Source organism: Oncorhynchus masou, chromosome 16 (assembly GCF_036934945.1).
Source record: "Oncorhynchus masou masou isolate Uvic2021 chromosome 16, UVic_Omas_1.1, whole genome shotgun sequence".
Lineage (NCBI taxonomy): Eukaryota > Metazoa > Chordata > Actinopteri > Salmoniformes > Salmonidae > Oncorhynchus > Oncorhynchus masou.
In genome coordinates, this window is record NC_088227.1 from 23,542,793 (window position 1) to 23,559,906 (window position 17,114).

Below are 17,114 nucleotides of genomic sequence, written 5' to 3' on the forward strand. Positions count from 1 at the left end.
CCTCCTGGTTACCCACCACCAGAAATCAGGTCCTATTCCTCGGGGGTGAGTGTTCGCCCCCCCAGGGGTCGGGTCACCTCGAGGTCCTGGGGCGGGAGGGGAGGGGTTGATGGTACCAGAGGTGACACTGTGACTGAAAGCCCCCTCTGTTCCCGCTCCACTCCGCTCTGTTCTGAGCCTGCAGTGTTGCTCAGTGTTTTTCTGCCCCCTGTAAAGTGAAAAATAGCAGGAAACATATATCTGTCAGTGTCCATTCAGGAGATCACCTGTAAGGAAACGGAGCGGCCAGTAAGTGCTGACACAATCATCCCTGTGCCTAGCAACACATCCTGGTTCCGGCCCAGACGCGCGGGACTGTACAGTACGTCTGAGTCTCACAGCTTCCTGCCTTAGAGGATAGGGGGGAGACAGGGGGGAGACGGGGGAGAGAGAGGGGAGAGTTTCTTCTTTCATTCAGAAGAAAGGAACGAAAATGTGTTTGTTTGCATGTGTAGAGGACGGGTAGAGGAAATGTGTGGTGTAAAGTAACAGAAGTTATCGTGACTGAACATTGTAATATGAAACAGAGCCAGTCTGCTGAAGACAAAATCAGTAGCATTGTCATAACAGAATGTTTCCTGCTATAGTTGTCTATAGAGTGGTTCAAATGGAAGTTAAAGGATACAAATCTGTTTCTGTGCAAAAAAAAAGAGCTGGAGGAAATGTAGAGCGCAAGATGAACAAAATCTCAACAACATATTTAATACACAACCAGCTGTGGAGGGCTAATATAGTCGAAAACAAACTTGTCCACCACGTGAGATTAATTCATCATCTCTTGAAATATAACTTACTATAATGTCACAGTTAATGATAAGGTTGTTAATAATGCCCTGATGACACTAATATCTGTTGAAACGGTCTCTCTCAGCCTAGCTTAAAGCAGTTTTGATACACATGTTCATCAGTCACGCATGTTTCTGTGTTCTGGGCTACTTTTTCTTAACCCTGACTCAGCACAGAGAACAGCGTTTGATCTTCTCTGGTGTTGTGATGTTGTGTTCCTCCCTTTACAAAGAGTGACTCCAGAATACCAGGAAATGGGGGTCCCTGGAGAGGAGGGGCAGAGACCCTGTTTATCCCAATCACAACGCACGGCGTGACCAATGACCCAGCCCTGCACCTGGCCTAGTGAGGTGCCAAGCACGCACACACACATTAAGCACGCATGCACACGCACACGTACATACACACACACAATTCATATCCCTTTCCTTGCATATGAAAGTGTTTTATCATTGCCAGTACCTCACAGAGACACAGCTACTCACATACACTGGTCAGCTATATTCTTGAATGGGCGGTAACTAACACTACACTATACACTGAGTGGACAAAACATTAAGAACTCCTGCTCTTTCCATGACAGAAAGACCGGGTGAATCCAGGTGAAAGCTAAGATCCCTTATTGATGTCACTTAAATCCACCTCAATCAGTGTAGATTAAGCGGAGGAGACGGGTTAAAGAAGGATTTTTAAGCCTTGAGACAGTTGAGACATGGATTGTGTTTGTGTGCCATTCAGAGGGTGAATGGGCAAGACAAAAGATTGAACTGCCATTGAACGGGTTTTGTGCCAAGAACTGCAATGTCGCTAAGTGTTTTTACACTTCAATAATTTCCTGTGTGTATCAAGAATGGTCCATCACCTAAAGGACATCCAGCCAGCTTGACACAACTGTGGGAAGCGTGGGAGTCAACATGGGCCAGCATCCCTGTGGAATGCTTTCGACACCTTGTAGAGTCCATGCCCCAATGAATTGAGGCTGAGGGCAAAAGGAGAGGCTGCAACTCAATATTAGGAAGGTTTCCTTAATGTTTTGTACACACAGTGTACAGTATATGCAGGTTGACGTTTATTGTCACGAATCATGCCCTGGAGGCAGAACTGAGTGATTTCCACGAGATGGGCCTGCTGCAAAGTGAATATGGTCTACAGTACCAGTCAACAGTTTGGACACAACTACTCATTCAAGAGTTTTTCTTTATTTTTTACAATTTTCTATATTTTAGAATAATAGTGAAGACATCGAAACTATGAAATAACACACTCATATTGGGGAATCATGTAGTAACCAACAACGTGTTAAACAAACCAAAACATATTTTAGATTTTAGATTCTTCAAACTAGTCACCCTTTGCCTTGATGACAGCTTTGCACACTCTTGGAATTCTCTCAACCAGCTTCACCTGGAATGCTTTTCCAACAGTCTTGAAGGAGTGCTGAGCACTTGTTGTCTGCTTTTCGTTAACTCTGTGGTCCAACTCATCCCAAACCATCTCAATTGGGTTGAGGTCGGGTGATTGTGGAGGACAGGTGATCTGATGCAGCACTCCATCACTCTCCTTCTTGGTCAAATAGCTATTACACAGTCTGGAGTGTGTTGGGTCATTGTCCTGTTGAAAAACAAATGATAGCCCCACTAACCGCACACCAGATGGGATGGCGTATCGCTGCAGAATTCTGTGGTAGCCGTGCTGGTGAAGTGTGCCTTGAATTCTAAATAAATCACAGACAGTGCCACCAGCAAAGCACCCCCACACCATCACATGTACTCCTGCATGCTTCACGGTGGGAACCACACAAGCGTCGATCATCCGTTCACCTACTCTGCATCTCACAAAGACAAGGCGGTTGGAAACAAAAATGTCAAATTTGGACTCATCAAACCAAAGGACAGATTTCCACCAGTCTAATGTCCATTGCTCGTGTTTCTTGGCCCAAGCAAGCCTCTTCTTCTTCTTAGTGTCCTTTAGTAGAGGTTTCTTTGCAGCAATTCGACCATGAAGTCCTGATTCATGCAGTCTCCTCTAAATAACTGATGTTGAGACGTATCTGTTACTCTGTGAAGAATTTATTTGGGCTGCAATTTCTGAGGCTGGTAACTCTAACGAACTTACCCCTGCAGCAGAGGTAACTCTGAGTCTTCCTTTCCTGTGGCGGTCCTCATGAGAGCCAGTTTCATCATAAAGCTTGATGGTTTATGCAACTGCACTTGAATAAACTTTAAAAGTTCTTGAAATTGTCCGTATTGACTGAACTTCATGTCTTAAAGTAATGATGGACTGTCATTTCTCTTTGCTTATTTGAGCTGTTCTTGCCACCATATGGACTTGGTCCAAATAGGACAATCTTCTGTATACCACCCCTACCTTGTCACAACACAACTGATTGGCTCAAACACCTTAAGAAAGAAAGAAATTCCACAAATTAACTTTTAAAAGGGCACACCTGTTAATTGAAATGCATTCCTCATGAAGCTGTTTGACAGAATGCCAAGAGTATGCAAAATTGTCATCGAGGCAAAGGGTGGCTAGTTTGAAGAATCTCAAATCTCAAATATATTTGGATTTGTTTAACAATCTTTTGGTTACTACATGATTCCATATGTGTCATTTCATAATTTTGATGTCTTCGCTATTATTCTACAATGTAGAAAATAGTAAAAATAAAGAAAAACCCTGTACTGTATATCGTAAAAATTCATGAAAACTGAAACTTGCTTTTAGGTCTTCATTTATGGTTCGGGTTACGGTTTTAGGGGGTGCATTATTATTTTGATGGGGGTGCAGGATAATGAGTTTTATTCAGATTCCCCCCTGGGGGCCATAGGGCTTGTATACGTGTAGGCTCCCATCCAGGAAACATATGTTACATTCCTACTAAAAATACACCAAACGCTACCAACCACGTTGTACCCCCGCCATAGAATTCACTTTGGCACAGAGGGCCTGCATTGTGGGGGAGGTAAAAAGAAGACCAGGTCTCACATCCTTTGTGCTGTGAGGACCGAGGAGTCACATTGCAGACTGGTGGAAATCAAAGACTTGCCAGCTCAAAACTTTCAACAAAGTTTTTATCCTTGGGGTTCAGACAGGAGTGCTGGGCGGTGTCCCCACAACCTTTCTGACTTTCTCTATTCCTCTCTTCCTTTCCATCCCTCCATCCCACTTTATCTCACACTTCTTTCTTGCTGTTCTGTCCTAGATTTCTCTCTCTCTCTCTCTCTCTCCCCCCGTCTTAGTCTTTTCTTCTCACTCTCATCCCTCTTTTTGGTCTTTCTCTCACTTTAGGACTTTAGGGGTCCCTTGGGCCGGACTCTATGTCCTGTCCCCCCCCCCGTGTCTCTCTCCCTCGCTCTCTGTATAATGTGTCCCTGGTGCCAACTCTAGAGGAGCCCCATTGTCTCTTTGACCGAAGCACCTGTCACCACAGTGTTAAGGGGGAGCAGGGAGCAGAGAGCGAGAGCATACTGTATAAATGAACTGGAGACAGTTTAAGCTAATGAGTCCCAACGCGACGCCGGCGCAATTTGTACTTCTAACCCCTTTTAAACATTGTATGTTTGAGCTAAAGACTGCTCGGTTGTACCATCGGATTTGTCTATTTCTTCTGCATCCGTTGGTACCCACCATTGGTATGTGTGAATAACAGGAGCTACACACAAGGCAGATCCTTGAAAGGGCCAAGGGCCGGGTCTTTTAACAAAAACGTCTGTAGAGTCCGAATGGTTTGAGTAACAAACTTTCTATGAAAAGCTGAGACTCTCAGACGCACATGCTTTGCTACACAATAGCCATTAGAAGGTAAGGGGTTCCGCTACATAGAAGATCTTAGGAAATCCCAGTCCATAGTGTCTATAATACTGTAACAAGTTGTCACAAATTCCACACAGTTGTCACTGATTAGTTGTATCATCATTTCCCACTGAGCAAACCATTTCTGTACTTACAGCATTTATATAAATTCATTTCTATCAGGTTTTGTCAATAGGTTATCTACTCACGTTCACATACGCTGTTTCATAGTTGTTGCAATCTTTCTAGATACGGTTTTACATGCCCCTATAACGCCTGCCCACTGGAGCCCTGCACGAACACGCCATCCAGAAACATGACAGACAGTAGATGAATATAAAATGTCCATGTCTTTGGTGATGTAGAAAAAAATTTGTCCTCTAAGATAATTACTTGAATAATGGAATGGATATTTTGTGCACAAAGGTGATGACTAAGAGTCTTATTTTCACATTTCAAATTCGACTATGGGCTGTATCACAAGCAGCCGTGATTGGGAGTCCCATAGGTTGGCGCACAATTGGCCCAGCGTCGACCGGGTTAAGGTTTGGCCGGAGTAGGCCGTCATTGTAAATAAGAATTTGTTTTTAACTGACTTGCCTAGTTAAATAAAGGTGAAATAAAAAATAAGTTAAACTGCAATACTAAAAGTGTCCTCTGGGTACAGTGGAAAGCTTCTAGACCGGAACCCTGGGGCCTTGGCAGAGAGGTGGGTGGGTGCAGGGTGCTAGTGGAGTAGGGCGCCCCCAACAGGCCGCTAACTGCATGGACAGACCCCCCCCTACCCCCCACACACACACTATTCATTTCCACGGGGTGAGGGTGGCATTAAAGGTCCTACTATGTGTGTGATCCTGGAGCAAAGATCATTTGTGCTGCTTAACAGCTGAGTGTCAAAGGGCTTTTATCAAGGATCGCGGCGCCCAGACTGTCCCCCCTAACCCCCCCCCCACACACACGCACGCACACGCACGCACGCACACACACACACACACACGCACACACACACACGCACACACACACACGCACACACACACACACACACACACACACACACACACACACACACACACACACACACACTTCTTCCATCTAACCCTCTTCCCTACCTCACCCTTTCCAGACACACAGCGGACTCAGCTGTTGCGTCTTCTCACTTTTAGTATACATGACAAGCGCACATGATGAGGACATGCTACAGAGCCACTGTTTGAGTGTGTGTGTGTGTGTGTGTTCATGTGTCTGTGTGTGGTGCGCGTGTTTGCTTGCATGTGCACGTGTGTTTTCACACTTGTGTGCATGGTGATATGCTGTCACAGTCAACAAGGGCACAGTAGCAGACTGACTATTTGGATGCCAGCCTGGATGCTAGCCTGAATGCCAGCCTGGATGCTAGCCTGAATGCTAGCCTGGATGCTAGCCTGAATGCCAGCCTGGATGCTAGCCTGGATGCTAGCCTGGATGCTAGCTTGGATGCAAGCCTGGATGCCAGCCTGAATGCTAGCCTGGATGCCAGCCTGGATGCAAGCCTGGATGCCAGCCTGGATGCAAGCCTGGATGCCAGCCTGGATGCTAGCCTGGATGCTAGCCTAGATACCAGCCTGGATGCTAGACTGGATGCTAGCCTGGATGCCAGCCTAGATACCAGCCTGGATGCTGGATGCAAGCCTGGATGCAAGCCTGGATGCCAGCCTGGATGCCAGCCTGGATGCCAGCCTGGATGCCAGCCTGGATGCTAGCCTGGATGCCAGTCTGGATGCTAGCCTGGATGCCAGCCTGGATGCTAGCCTGGATGCCAGCCTGGATGCCAGCCTGAGTGCTAGCCTAGATACCAGCATGGATGCTAGCCTGGATGTTAGCCTGAATGCCAGCCTGAATGCTAGCCTGAATGCTAGCCTAGATACCAGCCTGGATGCCAGCCTGAATCCTAGCCTAGATACCATCCTGGATGCTAGCCTGGATGCCAGCCAGGATGCTAGCCTGGATGCTATCCTGGATGCCAGCCTGGATGCTAGCCTGGATGCCAGCCTGAATGCTAGCCTAGATACCAGCCTGGATGCTAGCCTGGATGCCAGCCTGGATGCTAGCCTGGATGCTATCCTGGATGCCAGCCTGGATGCTAGCCTGGATGCCAGCCTGGATGCTAGCCTAGATACCAGCCTGGATGCTAGCCTGGATGCCAGCCTAGATGCTAGCCTGGATGCTAGCCTGCTTGTCTGTCTACTAACTCACTGTCTTCACTTCGCCCTGTATGTCTGTCTGCCCGTCTCTCTCTCTGTTGAACTCTCTATTTCTACATCCTTTTGCTGACTGACTGGATACTATTATGTTCTTGCCTGTCTACTGTATGTCTACAGAATGTCCAGTGTTACGAGACTTAACAATCTGTCAACCTTTTATTAAACCCATTTCATGCTATCGTACGTGACTTGCGATTTTCAAACGGGGACAATTCTGTATGTATGACTTCGAAAAAAATACTGCACAACAATCACCTGTTCCATCATATCATTAGAGTTCACTGCCAGTGTTATTCTCAGTCATCGTTTTCTAGTAAACTCCATTACCGGAACCCGAGTCCGTGTCTTGCTAAATAGAGAAATGATAACAGTGATTTACAGTAGTTTGGAATAGGTTGTTTCAAGGCTACGTCAGGGCTAAATGGCAATGTTTAAGATGCCTCACTCCTGCCAACTGTGACTGACAAAGGCTATTGTCTGACCATAAATGTACTAGAGGCATTAAGATAATTAATGCCTCTATTACAGAGTGCATTGGGCTGATGTTGCTGTGTTAAGAGACTGGGATACGACAGAAATGCAGAAGTCCACAAACAGACCAAAGAGGTGAATAAAAGTTTATAAACAAATGCATTACTCTGTGTTACTATAGCATTGTACGTAAGGAGTAATCAATGAGACGAGGGGCTATGCGTTCTCTGGAAAATAATGGAACACTTATTTTTCAGAGAACGCATAGAGCCCTGAGTTGATTATCCCTTTTATACCATGGCTATAATTTAACACATTTGCCAGTAGAAATGTATTCATTTGCCAGTAGAAATGTGACAACATCCACTGAAGTAGCTAGCAAGTTTACTAGCTAGCTAGATAGCTACAGTAGTTGCCTTGGTAACCACCACTTGCTAGCTTTGCTAACTAAATAGCTTTCTATTATGAAAATCAAATTCAACAATGCCAATACAATAATGTCTTCAATTCAACTTTGCTCAAACATGTGATCGTGGACTTCTGGAAAAAATAGACGGAGCAACCCCATCCACATCAACGGGACAGCAGTGGAGATGGTAGAAAGCTTCAAGTTCCTCGGCGTACACATCACTGACAAACTGAAAATGTCCACCCACACAGACAGTGTGGTGAAGAAGGAGCAACAGCACCTCTTCAACCTCAGAATGCTGAAGAAATTTGGTTTGGCACCTAAATCTCTCACAGTTTTACAGATGCACAATTGAGAGCATCCAGTCGGGCTGTATCATCGCCTGGTACAGCAACTGCACTGCCCGCAACCACAGGGCTCTCCAGAGGGTAGTGCGGTCTGCCCAACACATCACTGGGGGCAAATTACCTGCCCTCCAGGACACCTACAGCACCCAATACCACAGGTCGGCCAAAAGATCATCAAGGACAACAACCACCTGAGCCACTGCCTGTTCACACCGCTACCATCCAGAAGGCGAGGTCAGTAAAGGTGCATCAAAGCAGGGACCAAGAGACTGAAAAACAGCTTCTATCTCAAGGTCATCAGACTGTAAAATAGCCATCACTAGCACCTTAGAGGCTGCTGCCATATATGCATTGACTTGAAATCACTGGCCACTTTAATAATGGAACACTAGTCACTTGAATAATGTTTACATATTTTGCATTCGTCATCTCATATGTATATACTGTATTCTATTCTATTCTACTGTATTTTAATATATGCCGCTCGTTCAAATATGTTTACATTCTTAATTTCATTCCTTTACTTTAGATTTGTGTCTATAGTGTTGTGAAATGGTTAGATATTACTTGTTAGATATTACTGCACAGTTGGAGCTAGAAACACAAGCATTTCGCTACAACAGCAATAACATCTGCTAAACATGTGTATGTGACCAATAAAATGTCATTTGATTTGATTTGAATGAACTTCATAGCCATTGAATTATACCATGCAATTATACTGTGTGTTATAGGGAGCTCTAGAATGCCCTTCAAGCCAGGCAGAAATGAATATTCAACAACACCATGGTATGAAATAACGTATTGTAATTTAGGGGGCAAACTACACAGCATTTCAAGTGAAGTTTGTTAGTGATATACTATGACAAATGTCATGATGTTACAACATGGTTGTCCCATATAATGATGCTGGCCCGTGCATATAATAAGCCTCTTAATGTATACACTTGTCATGTTGTATCTACATTGCAATACTTACATTTGTGAGAAATGCTCCCTTAAGCATAGCAACATACATACCACACACACACACACACACACACACACACACACACACACACACACACACTTCCCCTCCACAACAACACGCGTCTTTATCTAAATGAAAGCATGTTCAGATTACCATGCTAACGTCCCAGCATTGTGTACAAAACCACTTTACTGGCCTCATAAGAAACCACCCACCCCCATCCCCTCCAAGCGGAGCCCGGATCCCCGGACTGACTGTGTATATACAGCTCCTTTCCTCAGCTCAGTCATACTCCCTCCTCTATTCCGCAGGGACATTATCTGCTCTTATCTCCTGCTAAGTCCCCAATCGGCCACTCGCTGACAAAATGGCCACATTGTTGCTCAGGAGGAGTTAAGACGCTCTTGGCCGCTCTGAAATGCACCCAGCAGATGTTGCCATTTGAGAAAGCTTTATATGCCTGGCACTTTTCTTAGGAGAGGGAGGGAGGGAGAGAAAGAGGGATGGATGGAGAGATGCATGGGTGGAGGGAGGAGAGGTTTAAATATTAGAAGGCCAACAGCTGGTTGCTTATCCTGCCTTGAGTGCATTAACCTCCCTGGCCTGTTTTAGAGCAGGAGAAGGAGCCTGCCGGCATCTGGAGCCTCGCATGCACCAGGCTTAAGTGAGAACCATCCGTCGCCGCGGACGACTGATGCCTCTGTCGTCATGGCGATGGGAGGAGAAATCCCGTGGCACTTGGATACGGAAGACGCTGGCGATGCTCACAAATCAAAGAGGACGGAGTGTCTTGCCCAAGGTTGATGATTCCTTCTATGGGTAATGAACAAACTGCAGCAGCCTGAAATACATGATATGAATGTATCGGCCTGTGGCAGGGTTTCATCCCATGCTTCCACCAGCACACACACCAGTGTTTCCCCATGTTTGTGTCTTTCAACACGTTTTAACATGTGGTGTTAGGGGAGTCAGGAGCTCCACTGTACACACTGTAAGTGAGTGTGTGCTGAAGAGGTATCTGCAAGAGGACAGTGGGACAGCGACGTTGACATTAGCCATGTGTCCCTATAGCTGGAGATAGCAGTACAGGGCTCATAATAAGGCCCATCCAAACCACAGAGGGGAGAATGAGAGGATGATAGTGAAACAACCTCCATGTATCCATAACCATCCATCTGTCCTTGAATATTGTGCCCATGTTTTGTGTTGTTTATGTATGTTGTGACATACAGAGGCAGTCTCCCACAGAGCGAACCCCAACAAGATCATTTAAAAGGCTTTACTTGAATATGTCGTTAATTGATTTCACATCCACGACCACAGAAGGCTTTGTTTTTCGGAGATGCTGCTCGGACGGTCTGGCTAGGACAATGTAGCCGCGTCCCTCGTCTCTTGTCTTGGCTGCTTCTGTTTCAATGTCATTGCTTTGATTTCATTCTTCAGAGCCCAATGCACAGGGAGTATCAGGGCCTTGTCTAGCCTCCACAGCAGACACTGAGGTCTGTTTCTTCCACTGCCTCAGTCCCACCGACAAGCATATCATAAACAGTGAACACACTTTCTCTCTTTAATTCTCCGTGTTAAGAGATTAGAAGAAATGGTTACATCCTAAGGGAGAGCTTTTGAAAATCAAGAAGTAAACAAATGTATAATACAGAATCATCCCCTGTGTTTTGTTTGCAGGAAGTGGATAGAGATATTCTCCAGTCTAAATCTTTTATTGTGGCATTTGTTTGAAAAAAAGAGAGAGAGAAAGAAATGGGACATATTTCAAAGCCTCTCAGTGTCACAGGAATTAAAGGCGCGGAAGGATAAAAGCAGCTTAGACTGCTGGGAGTAAATGTAGGAGAACACAATGGGATGGGTGGAAACTTATCAACCACAGGCTTTGTCCTCAATCCAGTTAAGTGAGTCCCGAACACGCCCCTGTTGTGCCCCTTTAATGGTTGAAGAGTGACTTGTGCTGTCGCCTTTTCATGGGGATTACAGTTAAGTGCTTAAGTTGTAGGGAAACGCGGATTTAGTGACGGACAGAGAGAAAGAGGGCAGAAAAAGGACCCTTCTGAAGGATTTTTGTGGCAGGAACGCGTTTTCACTCTGTCTGTCTGTCTGTAGTGGTGAGGAGATGGATAAGAGGGCCAACTGACACACACAGAAAGTCTCACACACACACACAGAAACACACAGTTCTCTCTGTCTCCTGTTTTTAATTAATTTCGCACTGTGCTGCCGTATGAGACTTGGCCCTGGGAGTGTCCGCTCCTACAGTTTCAACTCTCATCTCTCTCTGCTGCCAGAAAATGACTCAATGTGCAGAAAAAGGACAACAATTTCAAAGAACCAACAAGGAAAGAAAGAAAAGATATCAACACAATTGTATTTTAAATTAGAAGTGTGAAATGTTTCCGAATTTGAATTTCGGAGAAAGAGAGAGAGAGAGTGTGGAAAAGAGAGGAAGCGAGAAGGAGGTTAACAATGTCACAGACGACGGACGAGTGTCAGAGAGAGAAAGCCTCTCCTTGAGCCTCATGGGTGTGTCTCTCTCTCTCCTGGACAGCTGTGTGTGTAGGTAAACCCAGGAACACCTGTCCCTATTGTCCATGCCACACACAGGCACACACACCACTCCACTGAGCACACAACACCCAATACTGAGTAAAGATGAAGAAAGGGCCCATCCCAGGGTCGAGGTAAAACTTCCTATTCAGACGGTTGATTGTATAGCAGACATTACCAACCATCTTTTCTCTCTCAGGGCCTTGATGAGTTCCTCATAGCCACTGTAGAGCTATTGTCCTTACCTTTGTTGTGTTGTGTTTAAGCAGGATGATGATGACGATAATGATGATGACGATGATGACGATGATGATGATGGCTTCTCTCTGCTTAGGCTTGAGGAGCCGCAGCTGCAGCAGAGAGGGTTGAGAGAGACAAAGACAATGACTGTTTACTCATGGAACAAAAAGGTACAATATGGGCTTCAAAGGGTGTGTGTGTGTGTGTGTGTGTGTGTGTGTGTGTGTGTGTGTGTGTGTGTGTGTGTGTGTGTGTGTGTGTGTGTGTGTGTGTGTGTGTGTGTGTGTGTGTGTGTGTGTGTGTGTGTGTGTGAGAGAGAGAGAGAGAGGAGGAGGAAAGTGTGCGCGGAGGGCAGAGAAGGAAAGAAAGAACCAGACCAAGAGGGAGAGAGAGAGGCTAGAGACATCCATGTGAGGCGAGACAGACACGGTTTAAGGTTTTGCATCTGACTAAAGAAAGTGCATTTAGGGCCAGCAGAAAGATCAAGCATCCAGCATCCAAAAAGACTGACAGAGAGAGAACCAGCTCTAAGTAGTTGAGCTCATATGGTAATCCAGTGGTTTAGTGGCCAGGGGACTGTGGACTGATCACCATGTATTAAAGCAGAGAGCAGTAGGAGGTATTGCTATCAGACTCCTCTGGGTAAGAGACTCTAATGGCCGTGATTAAGCCCATCCAGACCTCTGCTTGGCTCTCTGTTGTAGTAGGGACTAAACCTTGTCTTACTCACAGAGACAAGAGCACTGCCTCAGGGATGGATAGCACTATTAATCCGCATGGCATACACAACCAGAAAACACACACACACACGCACGCACGCACGCACGCACACACACACACACACACACACATACACACATACACACACACACACACACACACACACACACACACACACACACACACACATACACATACACACACACACACACACACACACACACACACACACACACACACACACACACATACACATACACACACACACATACACATACACATACACACACACACCACACCCACATTCACATATACACACACATTCACACACACATAAACACACACACACCACATGCACATTCACAAACACTCATACACATACACTCACACACCACACCCACATTCACACACACACACACGCACACACACACATTCACAAACACCCATACACATACACTCACACACCACACCCACATTCACATATATATTGTTACACAACAACTCTCTAGCTCTACTCTTTCCTATTCAACTACTCCAGCTCTGTCTAATAAGTCATGTTGCTTAATTTGTTTTAGTGAGGAAAGGGTTAAGTCTGCTAGCTCACTCTCTCTGCCTTGGCTGGCTGTGCAGTAAGGACACTAAGTAGCAGATGTTCACCTGGCGAAGGAAGATTCTTTTGCACGCGCGCGCGCACACACACACACACACACACACACACACACACACACACACACACACACACACACACACACACACACACACACACACACACACACACACACACACACGCCATGGGCTCTTTCAAGGATGAATGGCTTTCAAACACATACACACACAAATACACACATACACATGCCCTCTCGAGGAGTAGTGACTATGTCACACACACTCAGGCCCTTAGTAAAGGAGCTGCCCAGATGGTCAGGGAGAGGACCAGTGCCCAGTGTCATCCTGAGAGAAAGAGGGGGTGAGAGGGGGAGAGAGAGAGAGAGAGAGAGAGAGAGAGAGAGAGAGAGAGAGAGAGAGAGAGAGAGAGAGAGAGAGACAGAGACAGAGACAGAGACAGAGAGAGAGAGAGAGAGAGAGAGAGAGAGAGAGAGAGAGAGAGAGAGAGAGAGACAGAGAGAGAGAGAGAGAGAGAGAGAGAGAGAGAGAGAGAGAGAGAGAGAGAGAGAGAGAGAGAGAGAGAGAGAGAGAGAGAGAGAGAGAGAGAGAGAGAGAGAGAGGGAGAGAGAGGGAGACAGGAAGACAGGAACTCTGGCCAGATACAAGAATAAGGGCTGAAGCAAGCAGAAAACATCAACATCACACAATATCACCCTGCTGAGAGAAGAAGAGCCAAGAGAATTATCCTCTATCAAGTACACACTTGGCTATAGTATGTGGTCCAGAATTGACCAACTCACTACAAAATGATCTGTTATAGATGTGAGCAATTATGTTGAATTCTGTTTTATGTAGTACTTAAAAAACATTGTTTTGCTGAACATACCCCGGGATCTCAAAAAGTGGACAAATATCTAATATACTTTTGTGTTGTTTCAGAAAGTGCGACCAAATATCATGAATATAAAACATTATATAGATAATAATATAATGCATAATAATATGCAATATTCATACCCCTTTAGAAAAATGCAAAGAACAAAAGAACAACCTGTGCCAAGCATCTGAACAGTCTGAGTTTTCCTCGGTCAGATATAGAAAACTTTGGTCCAGATGGTACTATTTTTTCCAGCGTTAATTCATTTATTTCATGTCACAGTTCTGCTTTGATCCCTCCTCTCTCATAATTAATGTGTTTTTCTGTGCGCTGCTCTTGAAGTCATTGTTCCAGGGTTTACTGTACTGTACCAACGCTGGCTGGCGTTGACACACACCTGACACACACACACACCTGACACACACACACACACACCTGACACACACACACCTGACACACACTCACCTTTTGCTTTGAAACGTCTCGGCGGGTTCTCGCCAGAGTGGCTAAACACATACACACACAAACAGAGGAACGTGTACACACACACACAGACACACATTGGACTGGGTGGTTGTTCTCCAGAGAGGTTATAATACAGTGGTTGACATGGGTCATTCATCCATAATTGATCAGATACAGCTGCCATCACTGACTGGAGATCAGATCAGTTCTAGAGATGCTGTTGTCTCCACCTGTTCACTTCTAGCTATCACCATCAAACACTAGTCGTGGAGCAGTTTGCTTTTACGGTACTGTTAATAATAATATACATTTTTGGGGGGGTGGTTATATTTGTCCTGCTACACAGAAGTGTGTAATGGAAAGGTGTTTCTTGCAAATCCCAACTCCCCCTGAGACACCCGCAGGGAGTGGAGTCACAGTCAGGGTCACCATTGTACAGTGCCCCTGGAGCAATTAGGGTTAAGTGCCTTGCTCAAGGGCACAGCAGGAGATTTTTCACCTTGTCGGCTCCAGTATTTGAACCAGCAACGTTTCAGTTACTGGCTCAACACTCTAACCTTTCCAATGTTGTTCTTCTGGTATATAAATTAACTGAACATTTAAGGATATCAATGAGTATTGTTTTTCATTGATTATTACAGCATTATTACCGTTTTACATTTCTGGGTAAATTCCTGGTAATTTCTCTACTAGTCTTGAATTAGTGTGTGTGTGTGTGTGGGTGTGTGTGTGTGTGTGTGCGTGTTTTTATGCCCGAGAGATAGATAGAGAGAGAGCAAGAGCGAGTGTGTGTGTGTACTTGTTGGTGGGGGGATGAGGGGAGTGTGTGGAGCAGGGAGGACGGGAGGAGAGAAGGGGGGGTAATGCCCTGCGATGTACCCACTGGACCACTGAACCATGTCCTCTTCTCTCAGCTTCCCCGCTTTCTTTTTTTCCAAATGCAAGTCACCGTGAAAAATGTGCTGGTCCAATATTTGCACAGAAGTGGTGCTGGGACAGGCAGATAACCTATCAGTATTTGACTTTGGCTTCCCATGCTCCAAATAGCCATCCTCCGCCTGTTTAGCTTATTGATTGGCTTGGCAAGAAACTAGGTCCCTTCAGCAGTGACCAAGGTCACAGAACACATGGACCCCATGCCCCCCTCCTCCCCCTGCTCCCTCTCTCAAACACACACTCAGTCACACTCTTACACCCACAGACACACACTAATGCACGGAACCACGCATACAAATACACTTATCAAGACATACACACACACACTGATAATGTGATAAGTATGCATATTACCTACAGTTAGAACTTCGTGAGATCTTGGTGGTGAGAGTGGAGAATATCACCTGTGGTCAGGTATGTGTGTCTTTCAATGTTTCTGTGCACTTCTGCGTATTCATGTGCGTGAGTGAATGTTGGTGGTAAGTGTATCTCTGTGTGTGTGTGTGTGTGTGTGTGTGTGTGTGTGTGTGTGTGTGTGTGTGTGTGTGTGTGTGTGTGTGTGTGTGTGTGTGTGTGTGTGTGTGTAATGGCTCAGGGTAAGGTCCAGGGGCAGAGTCCTCCACTCCTCTGTGAGATCGATAGGATTGAATTCAGAAGGTTTTCTCAGGGGCATCGGCCTGGCCTGTCAATAGTGCTCTCTGTCACATGTGCACCTCACACACATAAACACACACTCACACATAAACAAACGCGCACACACACACACACATCTAACTGTCCCATACCCAGACCCCTCCATCACCCCTCCCCTCCTCTCCTCCTTTCAACTCTTTACCCCACCCCTCTCTTCCTAATCCACTTCTCTCTCCCCCTCCCCTGCTCTCTCACTCTCCCCATGTCACCCATGTCACCCAGACCCAACCCACCCTCCCCCTCCTACTCCTGCTATGTGCCCTACTTTAGGAGAGTTACAGAGAAGCAACAGATTCTGTCTTTCCTCTCTCTATTACAGAGAGAGGGGGAGAGAGGGAGAGAGAGAGAGTGAGAGACAGGCTGAAAGAGAGATTGAAAGAAAAAGAAAGAAAGAACGAAATAAAGAAAAAAGGAAGAAAGAAAGAGTGCTTGGCTAACTCTACAGAACTTTTATCTACATGTGATCACAAGCAACGGGAGACAAGAAGACCGAGGGCTCTCAGACACCTTGTTCTGTCTCTAGGGAAAGGAGACAAAGAGGAAAGCCATCGAGGAGAATTGTGACCCAACCCCGTGGTGAGGGTGCAGACTCTTTTGTGACACCTCTGTGACACAGTCCCATCTCCTGTCCTCTCCTGCAGTCCATCCATATGATTTACAGCTCAGTGAAACTTGGATAACATAAATTCTCACTACCTGACGATGGCCCTGGACAAGCTCTTTGATTTATGCTTGACGCTCCCACGTTCCACAGCGCTCTGCATGACTGATATTCCTGATATTCCCAGAGTCCTTGGTCAGAGACCCACTGGGCGCCAAGGGAGACCGGCTAAGCCCCGTTGCTAATAGGGAAAGGGACTCAGATACCTGCTGTGTGGAGGTTAACTGTCACACACACACACACACAGTGACACATACACAGATACAGGCACATATGTACACAGATGAAACGATAGACAAATTACAC